A 21,169-nucleotide genomic window follows, 5' to 3' on the forward strand; every position below is an offset into this window, starting at 1 on the left:
ACGGTCACGCCATGGCATAACACATAGAAATACAATCTAAATGTCAAGAATATGCTGTATATAGATTTACAGTGTTTATCAGTGAGGTCTGCTTAAACATCCAAACGACCTCAAACGACTCTAATATGCAGTGTACATGGGGCAACGACTTCGTGTAGTGTAAGATTGTGTCATTACGTACGAAACACTAATAGGTGTACTTGTGCACCCAGTGTTAAAATTGTAGGTGCATAGCTGCAATTTTGGGTGCTGTAAGGGGCATATGCACCCAGTATTCTGTACCCTGAAATTTAGTCTATTTTCGTTCGGCCAAGCTATCTTTGTTGACCAAGCTTTCTTGGGGCAAGAGCTTTGGCCTACGACGATAGCCAATAGAGTTATTTCCAGATGTGGTGGCCATCTTGGATTTTCCGGGGTCATCAACGGTCATAAACCAAAACGAGGCCGAAGAGGAGAGTCTCTAGTTTATTGCATGTCTTAGAGTATAATTATGCAAACTTACATGGTACGCTCTGCCCCTCTAAATGGAAATCCTGCGGTATATGTGCCTGTCATGGGTAGAAAACATTGTTTAGGACATTTGAACTCGATTTCGGCTACATTCTTATCATCTCTCATCATAAATCAAACCCCTACCACGTAAAAGTCCTACCGGGTGAGAAAGATTTCCTTGGCGGCAGAAAGCTTCCCCGGCTCTGCCCCGAAGAAAGCCCGTTCAATCCACGGTCGACTAGATACCAGTTTGAGTATTTCGAGCCCTGCATTAAACCGGAATCAAATCAAATCCCTCTGGAGACAAGTGCACATGTAGGTCACACAAAGATGGAACCTTTTAACTAAAAATTCGGCAATTTCTCGGTAGACCTATTTGTGTCCAGGTTGATAGGCAATTACAGTTTCCAGCCTACCCAATACTATGCAACTACTCGAAGCGATTTTGACGGGCGCCGTTTTCAATCTATCATTGAATTGAATGAAGGCCTATATTGTACATTGCCCAACCGAGCTAAGTACAGGTCACAACTAAGACAAAGCATACATGTAAAAGTAGAATAGAGCTAGTATAGGAAAGAATTGTTTTCGACTTTATTGTATGGCGCTTGACATGACTTTCTTCACTCAACCAAAGTGTAAAAATGGGTACCTCGCTTTGTTTGGGGAGGTAAAAGGCAATGGGAGGAGAGAATGGGGTCCGCCTCCCAGTACTGTGTCCATGACGCAGTGGATAACAACCCACTGCCCATACGACATCGATATCAAAAAGACCTTACCAGACCAGTCCTATGCATTTACAAGTAGTGGTGCCATGGTTTTGTGTAAGAAATCACGCAAGCGGACAGATGTATATGTCATACGCAGCCGCTATTAGGTGCAATATATCTAGAAATAGCCTTAAATAGGAAAACTGGAACATATGGGTCAACATGGCGTCCCTGCCGTCCACGCGCAATCGTAGGTTGACTGTATGTTAGCTAGATGACTATCAAGGCTAGCTCTTATTAAATATTATGAATAAATGCTACAATCTTTATTTCTATCTATGAGCAACATCAAATTTTCGTCTGACTCTGTCCGTTCCTTGCTCACAAAATGGACCCGTATACTGTAGCCTCTTGGAGATGACGTTAGGACGTGACTATAGCAAAGTATTTTGGGTGCCAGACAACCTGTGTCAGCCCCCGTCTAGGCTGAAGTTTTGTTGTGTTGGTTTAACGTTTGATTAAATCAAGTTTAGTCTCCGTCTTTAATACCATTTACCAACGCAGATTGTATTGTAAAAATCATTTTTGAAACCATCGGTACATTTCTGACATGTTAATGTTGAAAAATTAAATGCAATAAAGTATTTCGATAAATGAGAATCATCATAATATTTTTTTCGGACATCGTCGGCTTAGATTCCAATCATCTTGCTCACACAAAGCATCATTGACGTTCTGGTGACATTTACTCATACCACTAGAAAATGCACTGTTTTAGTTTGAGTGTTGCACTTAGATTTAAGCAATCATCCAAATCAACAACCACAAAGTATTTTGACCTATAATATAACACGCACCTACCGCTTTTAGATTAAGAAATGAAAAATCGAAGGTGCGAAATAAATTGGCTAGGGTTTTTTGACAGCTGCCCCTTCGGCATCTTGAAAGCAAGAGGCAAAAACTCATTTAACAAAACCCAACGCAGTGCCACAAATTACTGCTGAGTCATCATACCGCAGGCCGACGGACTGCTTTGATATCGTTTACTTTTCAAGCAAGCTGCGACAGAGCTTACCGCTAAACGAAGGATCTAATTTACGTAAGACAGCTTTCTCAAGTAACAAGACAGATTAATGTTGCAATTGTACGACACGTGTTCGACTATCCCACGAATGACCTGATTTTGTAATAGCGTACCGTACGACGACAGTGCGACGAATATGAGCGTTCCCGCTCCGCCGAAAAAAATTAATAGACAGTTTAGAATGATTTTAACGTCCTTCGTAATCTTCCATTGTATGGTTGATGGTTTAACATAAACACACCTGCTTTACTCAGGTGGCATTGTGAATTTAGAATAATGTATGATAAATTTATCTTTTAAGACTGGTATCTATTTTGACATGTGATAAAATCGCGTATAAGATGTCTAGATACCTGATATACCACGTGCATAATGCTGAAGTATAAACTCATCTGACTTAACATTACAAGAAACTATAGCTAGAGAGCCATTTTTTTCTGCCAAAAGATTTATCTATCACCCAAAGTCCACGATTGTTGCATGTTCATTCAGTACACGAGATATTAAAACCGGAGGCTCTAATGCATTACCATGGGAAGCCGCTTTGGGTCCCAACATCTATTTTTCTTATGCCAGTACACGCACACACACGCACCAAACACACACAAGCACACACACAGTTGCTAAATCAACAAATGAGCCTGCTATGGCATGACTTCAAATGCTGTTAGTGGCCGAGAATTGCAGCCAGCGCACACCGTACACTCGAACTATATATTACCTTTCCGATCCAACCGCTCTAACGTTAATCTTAAGCGTAATAAAGATAGGTGTCAGTTTTATCTATGACTTACCTGTCATAATCACCATACGTATAAAACACTGAACACCATGAGAAACTATGCACCTGTCGACAGCACAAGAAGCATTTTCCACGCAATCGGTATACCTAGCTCTTCACCGAGCTTTCAAACACTAGAATAAATGATTGAAAACGCAAACAAATTAACCGAAGCATTAAGAGCAAACCTTTCGGGCGAGGGTGCACGTCCGCCCGCACGTAACGTCTGTGTTTGCCCGGTACCAGGAAAAAACTCCTCTGTTTCTGACGGAGATACGCCTGTTGGTCGTTGCATCACGTGGCCACGAGGACGCCTGTGATTGGCTGTTGCTATGGAAACTAACGAAGGACGGAAACCATATCGCTACGTGATTTCTGAATGATACTTGAAAATTAGGTCAATGGCCAATCCAGGTTTTTTTAAGCTTAAATGTACCCTTGATGACATATAAAAAAATATGAACGTACGGTCAACTGGTATGACCCCAATTTGATTCGATACACCAGCTAACGATTTAATAAATTAGTGTTTAATAAGATATAAAAATTAAAAACAGTGGTAAGTTATGTAGTTTCACGTCAACACAAATCAGGAGTCACACGTATAATACACATGTAATGGATGTCACTGTGGCTTAATTGGTAGCACTTACTCTCACAGTTGAGTGGCCAGTTTCAATTAGTTGGTAACTGTGAGTCTCCGGTTGAAATTCTAGCAGGAAATTATGGTTGAAATTGTATTCGTCTCTCGGAAGGGACGCAAAATTGAGTTCCCGTGTTCGAGGAGGTGCTTCGAGCACGTTATAACAGCAACATTTACTTTAATTCTTTACCTATTGGCTGTAGTAAAAGGTGAATTGAAGCACGCATTCATAGGTGTAAAAACTAGTAATGAATGGAGCTTCTTTCCACGGATGCATCTTTACCTTTTTGCACCGTACCATGGCAATTCATGTACACATTTGGTAATCAAGCTTTGGTAGAATCAATGAGGTTTATATCATAAAACAGCGAAATCTTTGTAGGTTTAGAAGTACTAGAATGTCCAAATGGCCATGTTTATTTGGTTGATGAAGGTTAGACATCCAGGTAAAGATACGCCAAATAGCAATTACTGAAGCAACTGGATATGGCTTTGTGAACGGTCAGACGTTTCAGGTAGAGTCTACTTCCTTTTGTCAGTCTCTCTTCTCGGGGATAAGTACACAGACTACCAAACGGCCCTAACTATTTCAGGTCTGAAGTCACTGCATGACAGACGAGTAGCCTTGTGTATTAAGTTCGCCAAAACGCTTGACCAGGAACTGCTCCCACCGAGAATGAGCAACGGCGATGGACACAGGATGAGTACTAGAAACTCACACAAATTCAGATCTATTAAATGTAAAACAAACAGGTATAGAGATTCACCGGTTCCATACATGACAAGGCTACTGAACGATGATATGTGAGGCAGAGGCTTATATAATTGAGAATTCTTTAAGTGTTTATGATCTGTATTGACGGATCTGTTTTGACTGATCTGTATGTAACAGTTGTCATATAGTTGGTGATTTCCCGAATATTTCAATTGTTAATATCCATGTTTCTAGCAATTTGTGAAATTTTAATGTGTATTCAGATTTTAATGGAATTATACCTGTAACTAAGTGTAAGTAATACGTAATTCAGCCACCCCGGCTGCGATGTATCTACAAATAAACCATTCATCACCATCATCATCATCATCATCAGTGACAGTAAAGATATCTCTGACGAAAGACAAAATCTACTGACGAAAGGTAGTCTGAAACGTCTGACCGTTTCCAAAACCATATCCAGTTGCTTGAGTAATTGATCCTTGGCGTATCGGACGTGTATATTGATTTATGTTCGCGGGATTTGCGTTTCACAGCAGATTCAAAACAAAAGTTTAGAGCTAAAAATCAAACACAGACAAATGTTCACAACTATGACGGGTTCAATGTGAAACGTCACCGTGAAAACCAATAACGAATAAAAAAACCAACGCAAATGTTTCAAATTTTACAGTATTGATATTAATGAAATACACAAAGTACGGAACAAAATATGTACCCAGCGTGTCCAGACCAGTATGTATCTTCGTGGCAACAGCAAGTCAATGAACCCAACATAACTATTAGTTTAAAGCGTAACGGATATGTTGTTATTCAGAATGGACCCTACTGCTTTACCATAGGAAATTCAATTTTTTGTGTATTCAATGTTTTGCCATTAATATGGACAATTAGTGAGCAGTGCCCTACTTTCGCTATTAATAAATTCCAGGAAAATACCATTTAGTTCGAGGTAATCAAATTCATCAGCTCTAAATTAGAAAACATTAGAAAGGAGATTAGAGACATAATTAGATGTACAGAACTTCTAATTGATGCAAAACGTCAGGCTATTACTAAGTATTTTTTTTATCAAAGTCGGTGTAGCTGAACATACATACCTCAGTCAAGAATATACCAGGCGTGTTCTGACTAGGGGTATATTTGTACGCTACACCGGAGCATAGCAATACCCAGCTCTGTAACACATCAGCTTTATAAGAATTGATACATAGAGGTTCAAGTAAAGATTAGGAATTTTCTTTCATCATATCTCTACCATTGTCTGCAATTTCAATGAATCTGAGTCTATAAATCTCTAGATGTCATAGTTGATAGACTTCCTGGCAGGTGTAATGATGTACGATTATTCGCCTGTTAGTCTGCATTAGTGTTCAAACAGCTAGCGTACATAGTAGATTCATATAGATAGATTCTGTTGCCCACGGCTATACTTTCCTGATGTATCTCTGTATCTGTATCTGTATATATATAGCCGGTATAACCGCCCTTCGGTGTAACACCAGCTTCGCAGGCACGCGACGCGGCAGCAGCTGGTTATATTGTACTGAACGACCCGTCACATCTAACTTTTGCACATCTATCTGCAAGTGTTCTATCCAGAGAAGATGCCCCTACTGTGCTTGGTAATAAAGTTCTGGGAAAGTATACGAATTTGTAAACAATCCTAGGTTGGTAACTCTGGTGCTTTGAGGCATGACTGTTTCTAGTTCGTTTTTGAGCTGGTGTTAGGTACTTATTTGTCGGTACGTCCGCCAGTTTATTGGTCATTTTGTACATCATGTAAAGCATCCCAATGTCTATGCATTGCTCATTGTTTTCCTTGTCATCACCGCATCCATAACGACCCACATAACAACCTTTTTATGGGTTGTAACACTAAAAACGTCAGAACGTATCGGTAGATTTCCATTCCCAAATCTTGCTTGTCGTAAAAGCGAAATAAATGACTAGATAATGGTAAAGATTTGCGGTATTCTTATTGCTAAAATGCCTGAAGCTTCTACTACTATGAGAAGATGGTGTACTTGCGTCAAATGGTTGCGATACGACTAGGCGATATATAACTACAACACCAGCTTGTTTCTACATGTATAAGGTGCACATTATAAAGACTGTTAAATCTGCATGATGTATACATGTATACACACTCAGTTTAAAGTGTTTTGCGTTTCTCTGACTGTCCATGTTTCTGTGTGTGGCATTATCTTGAAAGTACAATCCTCCATACAAGAAGACGGCAACACTTCGTAGTACTTTTATTGTAACGTGGTAAGATGTGGCTCCCGGTTCACCGTACCAGTACAAACCCCTGTGTTTCTTGTTGGACCGGTCCAGAACATATTATATACCGGCAAGCGTTCACGTGTTTTGGGGCTTGCAGATCCGAAGACGTAGAGGAGAGTTAAGTACAGGAGAGTTGATAGACAAGTTTCTACAGTCACACTTTGTCTAAAACAGAGACAGTCAGTGTTGTTTACACGATGATAGAATTTTAAAACACCAACGGAAGTCGGATATTCCACCAAGCATAATTTTGCTGTAGCGAAATGTACCATTGATTTAAGTAAACGTCCATTCACACCCCTTTCGAAAAAAATGAAGCTCTAACGTGTATAATGCCCTTCTCCGGATTTGAACTGTAGTCTCCCAGTTACCAACTACTTGAAACCAAAAGCTGAACTATTAGGCTTCTACTAACAATTGTGCTACAAAGACATCCCTATAACCCACTGATTATCACCCATATTAGTACTGCGCGGGTACATGCACGTACTCGCGTGTCTTAACACGTATTTCTCTATGGTTGTCGGGTCCTTTTGATTAAGCTTACACATGGCGAAAACACATCATTGACGCACATCATACGATCCCCACACGTGTGCACAATGTCCTTCGCAACGTGAGAAGCAACAATTTTCTTGAAGACGGATATTACCCGTAAGCAGCTACGTCTTTCCTCTCATTGTCGACATTGATTCTTAATTGATAATTACGCTTCGTACGGATTTCATTTCCTTTTTACCACAAGGCGATTTCCTCTATTATACCTCTTAATAATGGCCTTTAATATTAGCCGATGGCTAGCCAATGGGAGGTATTACGTTTCAATGAAGGTGCCAGTGGCAACCGGAGGTACTAGAACTAATAATTAAAACTTAATGTCACAAAATTTTTGATAATTTTATGCTCCGTATAGACTTAATTTCCTTTTACCGCAAGGCTATATTGTCCATTGTACCTCTTGTATATAACCTTTACTATAGCCTAAGGAGCTAGCAAATGGAAGCTATTACATTCCAATTAAGGTGCCAGCGGTAACCGGAGGTGTTGGAGCTAATAAGTAAGACCTAATGTCACAACCCTTTTGATAATTATGCTCCATACAGACTTCATTTTCTTTTTACCACAAGGCTATATTGTCCATTGTACCTCTTGTATATAACCGTTACTATAGCCCAAGAGCTAGCCAATGGAAGCTATTACATTTCAATGAGGGTGCCAGTGGTAACCGGAGGTGTTGGAGCTAATAAGTAAAACTTAATGTCACAAAACTTTTTATAAAATTATGCTCCGTACTGACTTCATTTTCTTTTTACCACAAGGTTATATTGTCCATTGTAGATCTATCTCTTGTATATAACCTTTACTATAGTCCTGGAGCTAGCCAATGGAAGATATTACATTTCAATAAAGGTGCCAGTGGCAACCGGAGGTGTTGGAACTAATAAGCAAGACTTAATGTCACAACACTTTTGATAATTACGCTCCTTACGGACTCCTTTTTACCTTAAGGCTATATTGTCCATTGTACCTTTACTATAGCCTAGGAGCTAGCCAATGAAAGATATCACATTTCAAGGAAGGTGCCAGCGGCAACCGGAGGTGTCGGAGCTACTGAAGTAAAACTTAATGTCAGAGTACTGTAGGCGTTATATCACTATAGTAACATCTATCAACACTCCCACGCTGCCACTCAGAACATAAATTGCAGTCGTCAGCTCTTTAGTTAAGAGACATTTTCAAGCACATGATACCCTTTGAGTTAAGAGCCACAGGGTAAACTAATAATTGTCCTGTTTTTCGTTTAACCTTTTAACTAAGAACGTCGACAAATGCTTTCACTTAAATGTAATTTCAAGGATATCAAACACTTCAATCTGTTGTCAACAGCCTTCGAGTCGGGAAAATTTTCCGTCTTTTCTGTGAAGAAACTTGTTTAACGTTCAGTCTAATCCATTTAATGGCGAATTGAAGAATTGCGAGCGAGAAGCGGGTAGCCAATTTTCATGAAGAGGGCAAAAGTAAAGTTTGTCAATTTTCATAATTATTGTATGAATAAGTTGAAATGCAATATTGATAGAGCTACAAACGGGCATAGATGAACATTCAGTTGCTTTCCCCAATAAAAACTACTTTTTCACGTTTACAGAAGATATTCTAGTTTGATTTTCTCTGTCTGTGTTACGCTGGCAACTGTGATTAAATACGAAATGACTTCTACCAAGTTATAGTTTTTGGTTTGCTTTTTCAGTTGCTGATTGTACTTGTAAAAGCTGAAGGGAAAACTTGTACTGATCCAGCGACTTTTAGTGGGTTTCATATCATCTTATAAAGACATTGCAACTGTCGAAAGGTGATAGATGGCCCAATTTCACTACTGATGTATCTCAATGCATACATTGTCTACGTCGTGCGTGTCAAATTGATGGTGCATCACGCTACAATTGCAACGGAGACTTTGTAACACTATAACAACTACGATTATGGATGCTTTTGCCTTGGACATATGGCATGTACGTCTGTAATGTTTGTATACTCTGCTGAAATATGTCCCCGCCTTTAAGTCTTCTTTCCGTAGTTAAGAAAATTTCCTAAAATATCCGTATTCGTGCTGTGTATCATTTTATCGGATATGCAGAGAGTTATGGCAGTCAGCCTGTAGCTTTCCAACGGGTTGAAATGCCATGAAACAATTGGAACTCCAATAGAATCCAATTAGAATTCTAGCTGAATCCGGATTACTTCTGCGTGGATTCCAAACCCCTTGGTGTCACTGACGAAAGACAGTAGATGCTAGATGAAACGCGTAACCGTGTCCAAAATCATATCCAGATGCTTAATGAGTTACGGCTTTTTTATCATATCTTATAACCTGAATGTCATCAACGTATCTACTGTGACATGCTTGAACCTTGAACATGGACATCAGGGATTATGACATAAACATGTATGTACAAACGTGCACAAATATTGATAGAGACACTCTGGTGAAAGATAATGGACATAGTCTCCTAATGCAGTAGCTGCATACAAAGATGTAAAGGAAATTAACATGTTTTGTCCATCTAATACACACAGAGAGGCTCTAAAACGATTACAAGCCTGCTGTGAGTTGAATTGCCTTTACCCAGTAGGGAACATAGCTCAGAGGAGGTAAGGATCCTACAGCACACCTGGCTGCCTCGTGTAATCGAAATCAATGTTGTAATGTCTGAGTGGAATAGACAAATACCATATGCATATTGATCGTATTGTATACGTGACGCTAGGAGCCAATTTAAACTCATGGTCGCTTCACGGACTTTTTAGAGACAGCTACGTTGTTTATTAGCAAAAATTGTACTTCCAGTTCCAGTCCAAAAAAATTGGATAGTGAGTAGGAATTGTTCTACTAAGATTTCGGCCGAAGTTATGTGACAAATACATTTAAGCAATGTCAAACTGAAATGCTCTTAGTACTTTCATTTACATATTAGAATCTTACAGTTGTGCATTGCATCAAATACGGCACAAGTCTATAAAGAAACTAAGCAAAGGAGTACAAAGATTACACATTCTTCAATAAACTTTTCAAAGCCCGCAACTTTTAACCAAAAACAACACATCTTAAATTGAAGTTCACTAATTTATCAGCTGTTCAAAGGTGAAAATTAATAACATAGTGTCAGTAATGGACAAAAACATGATAGGATCAGCAAAATTTTGCCCCCAGGCATTTGCAATTGCAATTGTTTTTGTTGATGATTTAGTCAAAATTTAGCCAAAGAATTTAGTCGACCATCCCTGATCCTTAGAAGGTTGATCGAGGAGGATGTTGGTCTCCAAGACAGAGACCTCCTGTCTGTCATGCAAGACAGAGTCATCTGGAGGGACGTCATAGCGTCACAAGAAGAAGGATGACTGAACGGAACTGTACTGGTAGTAAAACGAGCCGTTTATTCAGGTTAAACGTTTTCACGCTTAACGCTAACAGATAACTGCTATATGCTGACATCGCCCTGTATATCTGTAATGGTAAACCTTTAATCGTAAAGCATGGCTCCATTGTCGTAAAAACAGACGTTAGTAGGCAGTAATTGTCTGTCACAGTCGTAAAAGCTAATAATACAATATGAGGATAAATATGGGGTTTACGATCATGCTTGTTCCGTATGGGATTGCACTGAAGAGCGCATGGTTCAGTATCCAAATACACCCCTGTGTGACCCCTCACAATATTATCAGATCAGCTATGCCTAGACAAGCCCTGCATGTGTCAATGGTATTGGTATACTTTCAGTAAAATATGTTATTTTTAGAGTTTAATTTAAAGAATACTTGATCAGTTAGCTATAGAGGTCCACATATACATTATTATACATACCGATGTAGTCCTTTAATTACTTAGCCTAGTCTATTTGATTCTCTAGCCATTCTCGCAGGTATTCATGTACTTTCATCTATTTTTTTTTATTTATGGTGATGCCGTTCTTTCGTATGCAAATATATTAAGAAAATAATAAACACTATGAAGTAATTATTGGCATTTAAAAGAGATATTATTTGCATACTGTCTGACTGTTTTTATTATATATTATTAATTAACTGCTGTGTTACCACAATGCGTTTTCCCTTGGAAAATGCCTGTTGTTAAAAAAAAAAACAATACGCATTTTCTTTTTGATGGTCAACAGATGCTTCATCAGATATCAAAGTAAACCAACCACGCAAAATACGAAATAAGGTAAAATTTAATTACATTTTGATACAGTTTGAAGCAGTGTTCAATACATTTGTACATCAATGTGATTTCGTATACTTTGAAGTTTTTCTTTCTTTCTTCGGTAACATTGTTTCAATTTGATACTGATATCTTTAGGGCCAAACTTTCATCTTAAATTCCATATCCCCCGTACTTTCATGTTTGTAGTTACATAAAATGTTATATTAGGCGTTCAAAGACTAACCTCAGAAAAAAATCATTACTGAGCTTATACAAGCTTAAGTTTCTTAATTTTACATCATATGTTAAAACATAAACGTTACGAAGACATCGGAAAAGTCCAAACCTCTCAACAGAGTTCGACATTTCTTATCATTGAAAAGATCTTGCTGGTATGAAGAAAATGTTCCCATCTCATTTACTCCATAGTCTAACTATTTGGCCATTGCGGCACCACAGAAGATCTGGTGAACAGTTTTTTTCTTCCCTTTTTGGTTTTATCTTTTCTTAGTGTTTCATTAAGTGCCGTGCCTATACATTCTCTGATATCATACTCCTTCGCACCCTTGCCCACCCTTCTTTCTTCCTCCTTGGATGGTTCCTTGCATAACAGTTTTGGCTACTCTTGAAACAGTTTTCTTTTCTTAACTGTGGTTACGGGGTCTTAGTATAGACTGGTGTTTTGTATCCCCTATTCCTTATTTTGATATACAGTCTCTGTATGCGATCCCAAGAAGACATCGCATGTCACTTTTAAACTTCCAGCCAATTTATCTTGTTCGGACTGGAATGGAACTTTACTTGAGATCATAGACATGCTTTCATCCACAAATTGCTGTATTAACTGTAACCGCGTATCAACCACCATACTAGATATGTAGTGCCAAAATCACCTTTGATGAGCAAATGTCGTTTGTTAATCTACTTCTAACCTCTAATAGCCTAATTTGTAGTTCGATTTACTATACCTTTGGTTGGGTGAAGATGTTGTCCGATAAGTGGAAGGCTATTACTGACAAATTAGGACTTGACAGATTACCGTAGAGGTGTCACATGGTCAAAGCTGAGTTCTGACCTGTTGGCATTCCATATTGATTTGTACATAATTGAAGTTTGTCGCTTTTTGATATCATAATATAGCTTTAATCTTCATCATCGCTTTTATGTCAAAGATTCACAACTAGCAAAGCTGTATGTTGAAACGATTTTCCTGACGCCAAAACGTACGTTATAGACTCCTCTGCAAAGCTCACTGGTTTTGACGTCAATGCCACTATTTGAAAGTCGCTGGAAACCTATTTGGAGTTTTATGGGCCATTTACCCTTGGAAAAGTGTTAACTAAGGCTTCAAAACAAGAAACTGCGATATCATGAGAAATGCAAGCGTAAAATTACGTTTGATATGCCTTGCTCGTCCATTTCATTTCTATATACGATTTTTCCTCTCCTTTTCTGGACATGCTATATGGTCTTGATGTTTGGGTAATACAATGTAGATATCTTTTGGGATCTGAAAAAAAAGTGGTATAGGGTTAGCACCCCAAGCAGCACGTTTAAGAACTGCAGTGGCGTTCAAACACAGATATAGACCATGCAGAAATTGTAGATTGGCCTAGTTTAGCATTTACCTACTACGCGGTAGCTATGGTCAAAGTTTTTTTTTGTATTCTACATTAATTTGTACATATTTGAAGTTCTAATATCATGATATAGCTTTAATTTTCATCATTGCTTTAATTTCATGACTAGCAAAATAAAAGAGTATGGTTGAACGGTTTTGCTGAAGCCAACGCATACCCTGATCGACTACTTTGCAAAGCACACTGGTTCTGACGTCAATGATACTATGAAAGTCGTTAGAGACCCATTTGGAGTTTTTTTGCGTCATTTACCCTCGGAAAAGTGTCAAGGTTTGAAAACAAGAAACGGTGATATCATGAGAAACGCACGAGCGTAAAAGCCTACTTGATATTCCATTTCATTTTAAATACGTTTTCATCTCCTGTTCTGGACATGCTATATGGGCTTCATATTTTGTAATGGGTAATAGATAGCTTCGGAGGCTTGAAAAAGTGGTACAGGGCTAACACCCCTAGCAGCACGTTTAAGAAATACAGCGACTTAGAGCATACAGAAATCGTAGACTGGCCTAGCTTATCATTTACCTACACGGTAACTATATACTGGTAAAAGATGAATGTATTCTGTTGTTATTCTATACCGATTCGTACATATTTGAAGTCCGTGGCCTCTAATACCATGATATAGCTTTAATCTTCATCATTGCTTTAATGTCTAATTTTCTGACTAGCAAAATAAAGGAGTTTGGTTGAACGGTTTTGCTGAAGCCAGCGCATACGTAATAGACTATGCCGCAAAGCACGCTGGTTCTGACGTCAATGCACTATTTGAAAGTCGTTTAACCCTATTCAGACCGGGCTTTTTTGGTCATCCCTGGACCGGGGGGGGCTTTTGAGGCCCTCCACTTCTAAGTCCTCTAACTCTCGAACGACGTGCCGTAAGGCCACCAAATTTTCAGGACATTATATCGACATAATATATGACAAGTAGTTGGCGTCTGACGTTACGTTGACGTAAGATGACGTAATTATGACGTCATCAATTTGATTATATTGGCCGGACCCATGAAAAAAGGGTATTCTCAGAAAACTACAAGTTATACTACAAAAATGTAACAATAAGTGCAGATAACAGAATAATGATGTTTATTACGACTTGTATTGCCAATAGCAACATCGATGATGTCATAATGACGTCATAAAATGACGTCATGCACATCTAAGATACGATATAGGCTCCGCCATATTATATCCACCACCTTGAATTTTTGCAACTTCTTTTTTTGCAACAAATAATCACAAAGGGCAATGGAAATAGACTAAATTCATTCATTTAGATGGTTTTTGATGAAAAAATACCAGGTAGTTACAAATTTTAAGGGAAAATAAGCTTGTTATTCTTGATCTGGCCATACGGTCCGCCATCTTGGATTTTGGGCTGATGACGTCATCAAATTAGCATAATTTATGCATATACAATTATGAAAGATATGCTAAATAATATAAGATTTTATTTATGTAACAAAATAGCAGTAATATAGCAAATAAATGTGAAAAATACATTGTTAGAACCAAAAATAGTGATTTTTGGCAAAACTGCCTGTCAGCAAACGGTTGCCATGGCAACACGAAAAAATGGAAAATTTGTCAAACTTCGCAAAATTGTTGCCAACAATATTTTAGGAAAACTCACCAAATTTGGTGGCTTTAGCGTAAGGCGTTCTGGCGTTATAGGACATCGAAGTTAGCGCGGGCCTCAAAAGCCCCCCCCCCCCCCGGTCTGAATAGGGTTTTGTGGGTAATTTGCACATAGAAATGTGTCCAACCTTGAAGCCAGAAAAGACACGAGCGTAGGGCTTGGGAAAACGAATGTAATGACTGATCTAATGATTTTGGACCCCCTGGTTTGTGACCTTGGTACTGCAGCAGAACTTCCTTTTTTTTAAACATGTTCCATAGGTGGACAGGTATCATTCATTTACCTTCATGGTAGATAATTGCCTGATGGAAGATAGCTTTTATATAACGAAGAAGTGTCGGTTTGGGCCCCCTAACAGCTTGTTATAAAACTGCATATCTTAAGTTTACATTTTTGTGACAAATAGCTCTTTAGCCCTGAACATGTTATATATGTCCAGCACTCCGAGCAGCTTCTTTTCGAATATCTATCTTGGCCATGTAGAAATCAAAGATTGAACTGTACATATGGAAGACATATTTATATTCATAACATTTCCATGGAAACGCTTCCGCGCAAAATTAGTAGTTTACACCATAACCATTTCTATCCGTTCGCCGTATTAGCTAGAAAAGCAGTCTATTCACAAATTTAAGTCCTCAAGCAAAAACCAGACGTTGAGAAGGAAAACCCTTGAAATTAGGCTTTGATAAAGTTTTAACTGGCGTATATACGTAAGACGGTAAGACCCTTAATTCGACAATAACGTTTGCCATTTTCGAGTGAGGAGATAAGTAATACTTAGCCCCATCACATGGCGGCAATGAAACTAGTTACCTATTGTCAGTCTGTGATTCATAGTACGGTTTGCAACGTCTCATTAATCACCCTATTACACGACTGTCATCGTGGGTGTTACGTAAAGCCATCGTTGAACCGGGTACGTCTACAGGCAGTGGTGGAAAGTTAAGTTACAAAAAAAAGTTAAACCCTTTTCTCGCCTGATGGCGCATAGGGCGGCGCCCATCTCTGTTTCCTTAACCCTGGGCCACACAACGCAATCACTACAGCAGGGGGCTAGTCCACTGGTAGTGGTGTGTGTTCAACTTCCATACTCTTTCCCAAATGCTAAGAGTGCTAAGCAGACAAAGCAGCATGTACCATTTTTAAAGTCTTTGGTATGACTCGGCCGGGGTTTGAACTCACGACCTACCAAATGCAAGGCGAACACTCTACCCACCAGGCCATTGCACCGGTTCCAGTGGTGGAAAACCGTTTGCTAATTATTGGATGGAGATGAATACATCAACCGATGGAATACAATCTTCAGTCGGGACATAGTGGCGTGACGATAGTTTCCATCTATCCGTAGGGTTATCTATTTTTTTTTATTTGTTCAGCTGTTTACAAACAGTCAGGGCTGCCCAACTAGCCGTAGGCTATTGTCAAGGGCTAACCCTGTACATGTTCGCACATGTTCGCACACGACGGGTTATACCGCCCCTTACGGGGTGACACACCCGTCCGGGTGAATGATGTAGATCACCATGTGGCTGATACGAGACAAAGGTTCGCCAGGCCTCCATCCGGGTGATTTGAAGTGACTCACCAACTCCCGACAGAAGGATTTGCATCAACGCACACCGCACCATCGCACGTGTGGGGGTTCTTTAATGTGCATGGGGTATGGCTCTCCCCATACACGGGACCTCCATTTAACGTCCTATCCGAGGGACGACTCATTTATCACTTGAGTAAAGTGAGGAAAGTCGTGTAAAGTGCCTTTCCCAAGGGCACAAGACCGGCAACACGGCTGGCGGATGCGAACCGGCGACCTCTCGGTCACGGGCCTATATCTGTTATATAGCAAATCAGTGTATTCAGAGATATTGAGTCGACGTAAGGTGGTTTCAATTTTATTAAAAGTCTGAAAATACATTTTAAAACCAACGCCCGTCGACTTGATATCCTGACTGAATGTCCTGAATGACGGATTTAGGCAACCCAGCAAATAAAGGGGAACTACTTTAACACTACAACGATTAGAATGCACACTTGCGTTGAAAATATTAAAATTTATTTGATTGGTTACTAGTGTTTTCCCCATTAAATAAGTGTTTCATCGGTAGATTAGAGTAATTCATTAGATTGTTGCTTTTAACAGACCTTGTACAGTTAATTGTAAATTGCACACTTTTTGTATAGTTACTTTCATGTCAGTTATAATAAATTCCCAAGGCAAACCTTTATTTTGTAGAACAAACATAAATATCAAAGACTTTGACATCAACGGAAAATCAATGATAGAAGAAAAATCACAATTTCATCTTTCGAACCTTAAAAAAAAACTTATAGAAGTTGACTTCAAAACCTTTCAAACAGCAAAATTTCGGTGTTAAATAATACTTTGATATCTACTTGAAGTAGGTTGAAAGTTTGAATCAAAGTATTTACCTAGTAACGTAAGTGGACCCGTTGACATGTAGTGTGAGAAGAATGAATTTCCCACATTTTCTATGACTACTCAACGGTAACATCATTGCCACACGCACTACCACTCTTGCTGAGTCATTTCCAGAATGATACTTGTAAAATTCATGTGCTCTAGTACGTGTACCTTCAAACGGAAAGATTAATGATATGTCAAGGGCTTTATCAAAACGCGCCATTGCACGAGGTACTCAGCGTTGCTGCCTGTCCAAATCAACTCATCCAAGATCAACTCACTAATTACGAGTGGGTGTAATTAGGTTCTTTAATATGGAGCAGGCAGTTATATGATTGTAATTGTATGCTTTTACAACTGCGAACTGATTAGTAACTTGCATCGGACAGTAAATACATACTCAGAAGTACGAACAATTGAAAACTTTTTAAGCCGGGGTAGTACATTGTATACCTTGCCACCACCCCCACCCCCCCACCCCTACCCCCAACGTCCTGAAGGTCAAGAGACTAGGTAGGTAGGTACGTAGCTAGGTAGTTAGGTTGGTAGTACCAGTACCGCAGCCTAGAAGGTAGAATGCTCGGTTATACCAAAAAAATGGTAAATTCGTGTTACCCACTGGGTCACATTGTACTGCAGCATAGGGAGCGCTGCTTGCAGCTGCTGTCCCAAACATGCAAACTTAATCAAACTGTTAACGGAAACATAACTGCCTTTTTTCAAGGTAACTCATGACAATGCTAACTGGTATCTATATCTATGACACAAAGTTTGCGTTTGGTGTAACAATTTACAAGCTTTATCAGTACTGCTTTTAGTATGATGACAATGCAGTAATCTATATATAGGAGACGAATATAACGCTGAACACGATCGGAATCAGGCACCATTACATCTTGAGCAATTTATACAGTAATTTCTAACCCCCAAAGAAATCAGTCGGCGTATTTCGGAAAACACTAAACCTCCTTTGAGACTTCTCGGATTACGTTTACGCCTTGTTTCACATGCGGCGGTCTCTTGCTACTTTAGGCCACACCGATTCAATTTATGGATGACATCCTCTGGGGAACAAAACTCATGCAGACGGGCAAAAAGAAAAGTGAAAAATAAAGCAAAAAATGAAAAATGGGCCGCTAGACCACAGGACTAAACATTCAGACCATTTTCCCAGGTTTGGTTTGTTTTATGTTTACCTTCAGTAAGAGACAATCATCGCCATTTCAATGACGTTTGTATTACCATTCTTGTTTAAAGAAGGAACAAGGGCGCAGTGGCCCCTTGCCCTGACCATGCCCCCCCCTCCCCCTAACATGGAGAGCAGATTCTCCGGTAAGCATTGAAATTATGATTGAACATGGATGCTGTTGGGTGACATGTGGCCACAGTTTTTTTTTTTTTTTTTTTAGAACAGGCGAAAATCAACCCATAGAGTTAAGTCAGTGTGGCCTTATATTGTTTAGATATTGGCTCCTGGTATGCTTTTAGCTTCGTGTAATCACACTCCGAAAACCTGGGCTTTTGCCGCACAACAACATCACTTATACCGGCATGAAACTACTCCCTAAGCGAACCTCTGCCGCCAGTGTACTTTTATCATTACAGTAATGGAAGTATAGCTCTTCTTGGGACTCGTATTCCATTTAGGATTGCGTCTATTCATTTTGGTTCTAATTTTTCAGATGAGAGGAAACGGAACTGAAGAGGAATATTCTCTACTGGAGGGTTGACGACATTGTGGAGCACTGATGGGCATTTCTCACGTAGCAAGTGCGTGACTGGAAAGCATATTTTGGAACAGGTCAACCTTATCCTTAAGTTTTGACTTAAAAATTCAGTTATCAAACTTATTATATTAGACATTTAGTTATCAAAAGATATCAATCCATCGACCAATCATGAAGATAGTAGATTCGGTTATCAACTGGCTATGACAGACAGATAATTATTGTTAGTATATACATTTAGGCATATATCTGTACCGTGAGAACAGATTAGACAAATCAGTTATGATATCGAAACGTTTATTCCATACCTGGGCCGTGATAATGTTATACACGGGTGTTCCAGACCAAGTGATAACGAAGGTTTTGTGACCCGCCCCGAGGTGTCTATGGTGTCATAAGACATGGTCATTTGCTATAACCACCGAATAAGTCTACTGAGTGAGCGGAGTGAACGAGGTAGATTAATGAGACCTATATATATAATTCACATTTCTTAGACCGTGGGCCCTATGCTACAATATCTACAGACCGTGCTTTCTGTATATATTGTATATATATATATGTATATGTATATATATGTATATATATATTAATGAGACCTTATGATATCTCACACACCGAGGTATAAACAGAGCATTAACTTTTTTTTAGATATAGTTTTACCATATTTGTGGAAATATTGACATAACAGGTGACCGGTCGCAAGATATCAACAAGAGAGACCAAACTGTAGGTTTGATCCACTCACACCGGGAAGGACCCCTACTCTTTTCGATACGTATTAAAGTGTGGCAGGTTCTGAAATGTGCACGGTATGTGGCTCTCCCAGAGCGAGGGTCTTCCATATAACGTCCTATCCAAGTGCCTGCCCTAGCCAAAGCTAGGTACTCATTGTTTAGCTGAATACAATGAGAAAATTCGTGTAAATGCCTTCCCCAAGGGCACAAGATTGGAGACCTGGCAAGTTTTTGAACTAGAGACCTCTTGTGCCTGGCCCCAAAGCGCTGCCGAGTACCCTACACGAACTCAAGTTGTTGTCATATAGTCTTTCCAAACCGACCAATATAATGTAGATAAATCGCCAGGCCTGTTTAGCTCATAAATCCCTAAAATGCTGACACATAATACCAGGTCTGCTGTAGGCCTGGAACGAGTGTGAGTTGCCATTGATCTATGTCCTAAACTCATTTTAATGCAAAATGCGTAAGAAGATGAGGAATTTCGTTGTCTTCAAACAAAGACCTGAAACAACAGCAATTCCAACATTCGAATCCGTTATTTGAATCTTTAAAGCTTGGCGCACTAGACGTACGTTCGAATGATTCCACGAAAGCCCGCGTAATAATGAAAAGAACCCAGGATTTCATCCGACAACTCCGCTGAGACTTTCCAATATCCGTAATGACCATGAGACGCTACTGGAACAGATTTGACATTTTGCAGACCCACATTCATTTCTTCATCAGTTATTCAGTCGGTGACAGAGAATGATCTTGCAGACGGCGTCGGTTAATTGAAGAAACACGGTATTATTCAACATATACAAATCAATTTTAAGAAAAGCCAAAAGTCTACTTAGAGGACCAATACAGACAAGAAGGGGCAGCTACAAAGAGACATCTCGTAGACGTCGTCAATTAATTGAAGGAACACAGCATTATGCAACATGTCCAAATCAATTTAAAGGAAAGCCAAAAAGTCTACTTCGAGGAACAGAATAGACAATAAGGGGCTACAACAAAGAGTTGACTCGTAGACGGCGCCAATTAGTTCAAGGAACACGGCATTATGCAACGTATTGAAATAAATCAAGTCATGTCCAAAAAGTCTACTTAGAGAACGAGTGTAGACAAAATAAGGCAGCGACATAGATATTTCTCGCAGACAACCTTTGAAGAAGACAGAATAATGCAACATGCGTATATGTCAAGACCCAAATTGAGGACTAGTACAGATAGGGTGTTGTACATTTTTGATAACAAGTGTTCAGAGTGTTCAAAGGTATTCACAATGAATGTTTTGTCGCTAAAAGCCGCTAAATGTCATTTGATATTTTTCTGCTGTATAATCTTCCCCCTGTAGCCAATAAGAACTTAGGTTGGATATAAGCTGTTATTGTAAATATGGACATTCTTTTTTTACCTCACACTTGATATTATAATTATAGGGCACGTCGAAATGGTACATTGAATAAAAAAGTAGATGTAGGTTTTTAATCGCACACCATACTTAAAGGCGAAATTGTTGCCTGCTAGTATTATTCTATGTTGCGCCAAAAATAGTTACTCAAGCAACTGGATATGGTTTTGAAACGGTCAGACGTTTCCA

The 21,169-nt window shown here is 39.2% G+C and overlaps 1 protein-coding gene across 3 annotated transcripts in view; it reads right to left on the reverse strand.

Moving 5' to 3' along the window:
• The window catches only part of LOC118424182 (parathyroid hormone 2 receptor-like), a 141,684-nt gene that overhangs the window by 113,830 nt on the left and 6,685 nt on the right, over positions 1 to 21,169 (reverse strand). Inside the window, exon 1 of one of the 3 annotated variants that reach the window (XM_035832717.1) lies at positions 3,256 to 3,296. The exons of the other annotated variants lie outside the window; for them this stretch is intronic. The gene's annotated coding sequence lies outside the window, so the exon portion shown is untranslated. Of the gene's footprint in view, positions 1 to 3,255; positions 3,297 to 21,169 lie in introns of those variants that run through there. 3 annotated transcript variants of the gene reach the window in all.

This window comes from Branchiostoma floridae, chromosome 10 (genome assembly GCF_000003815.2).
Source record: "Branchiostoma floridae strain S238N-H82 chromosome 10, Bfl_VNyyK, whole genome shotgun sequence".
Lineage (NCBI taxonomy): Eukaryota > Metazoa > Chordata > Leptocardii > Amphioxiformes > Branchiostomatidae > Branchiostoma > Branchiostoma floridae.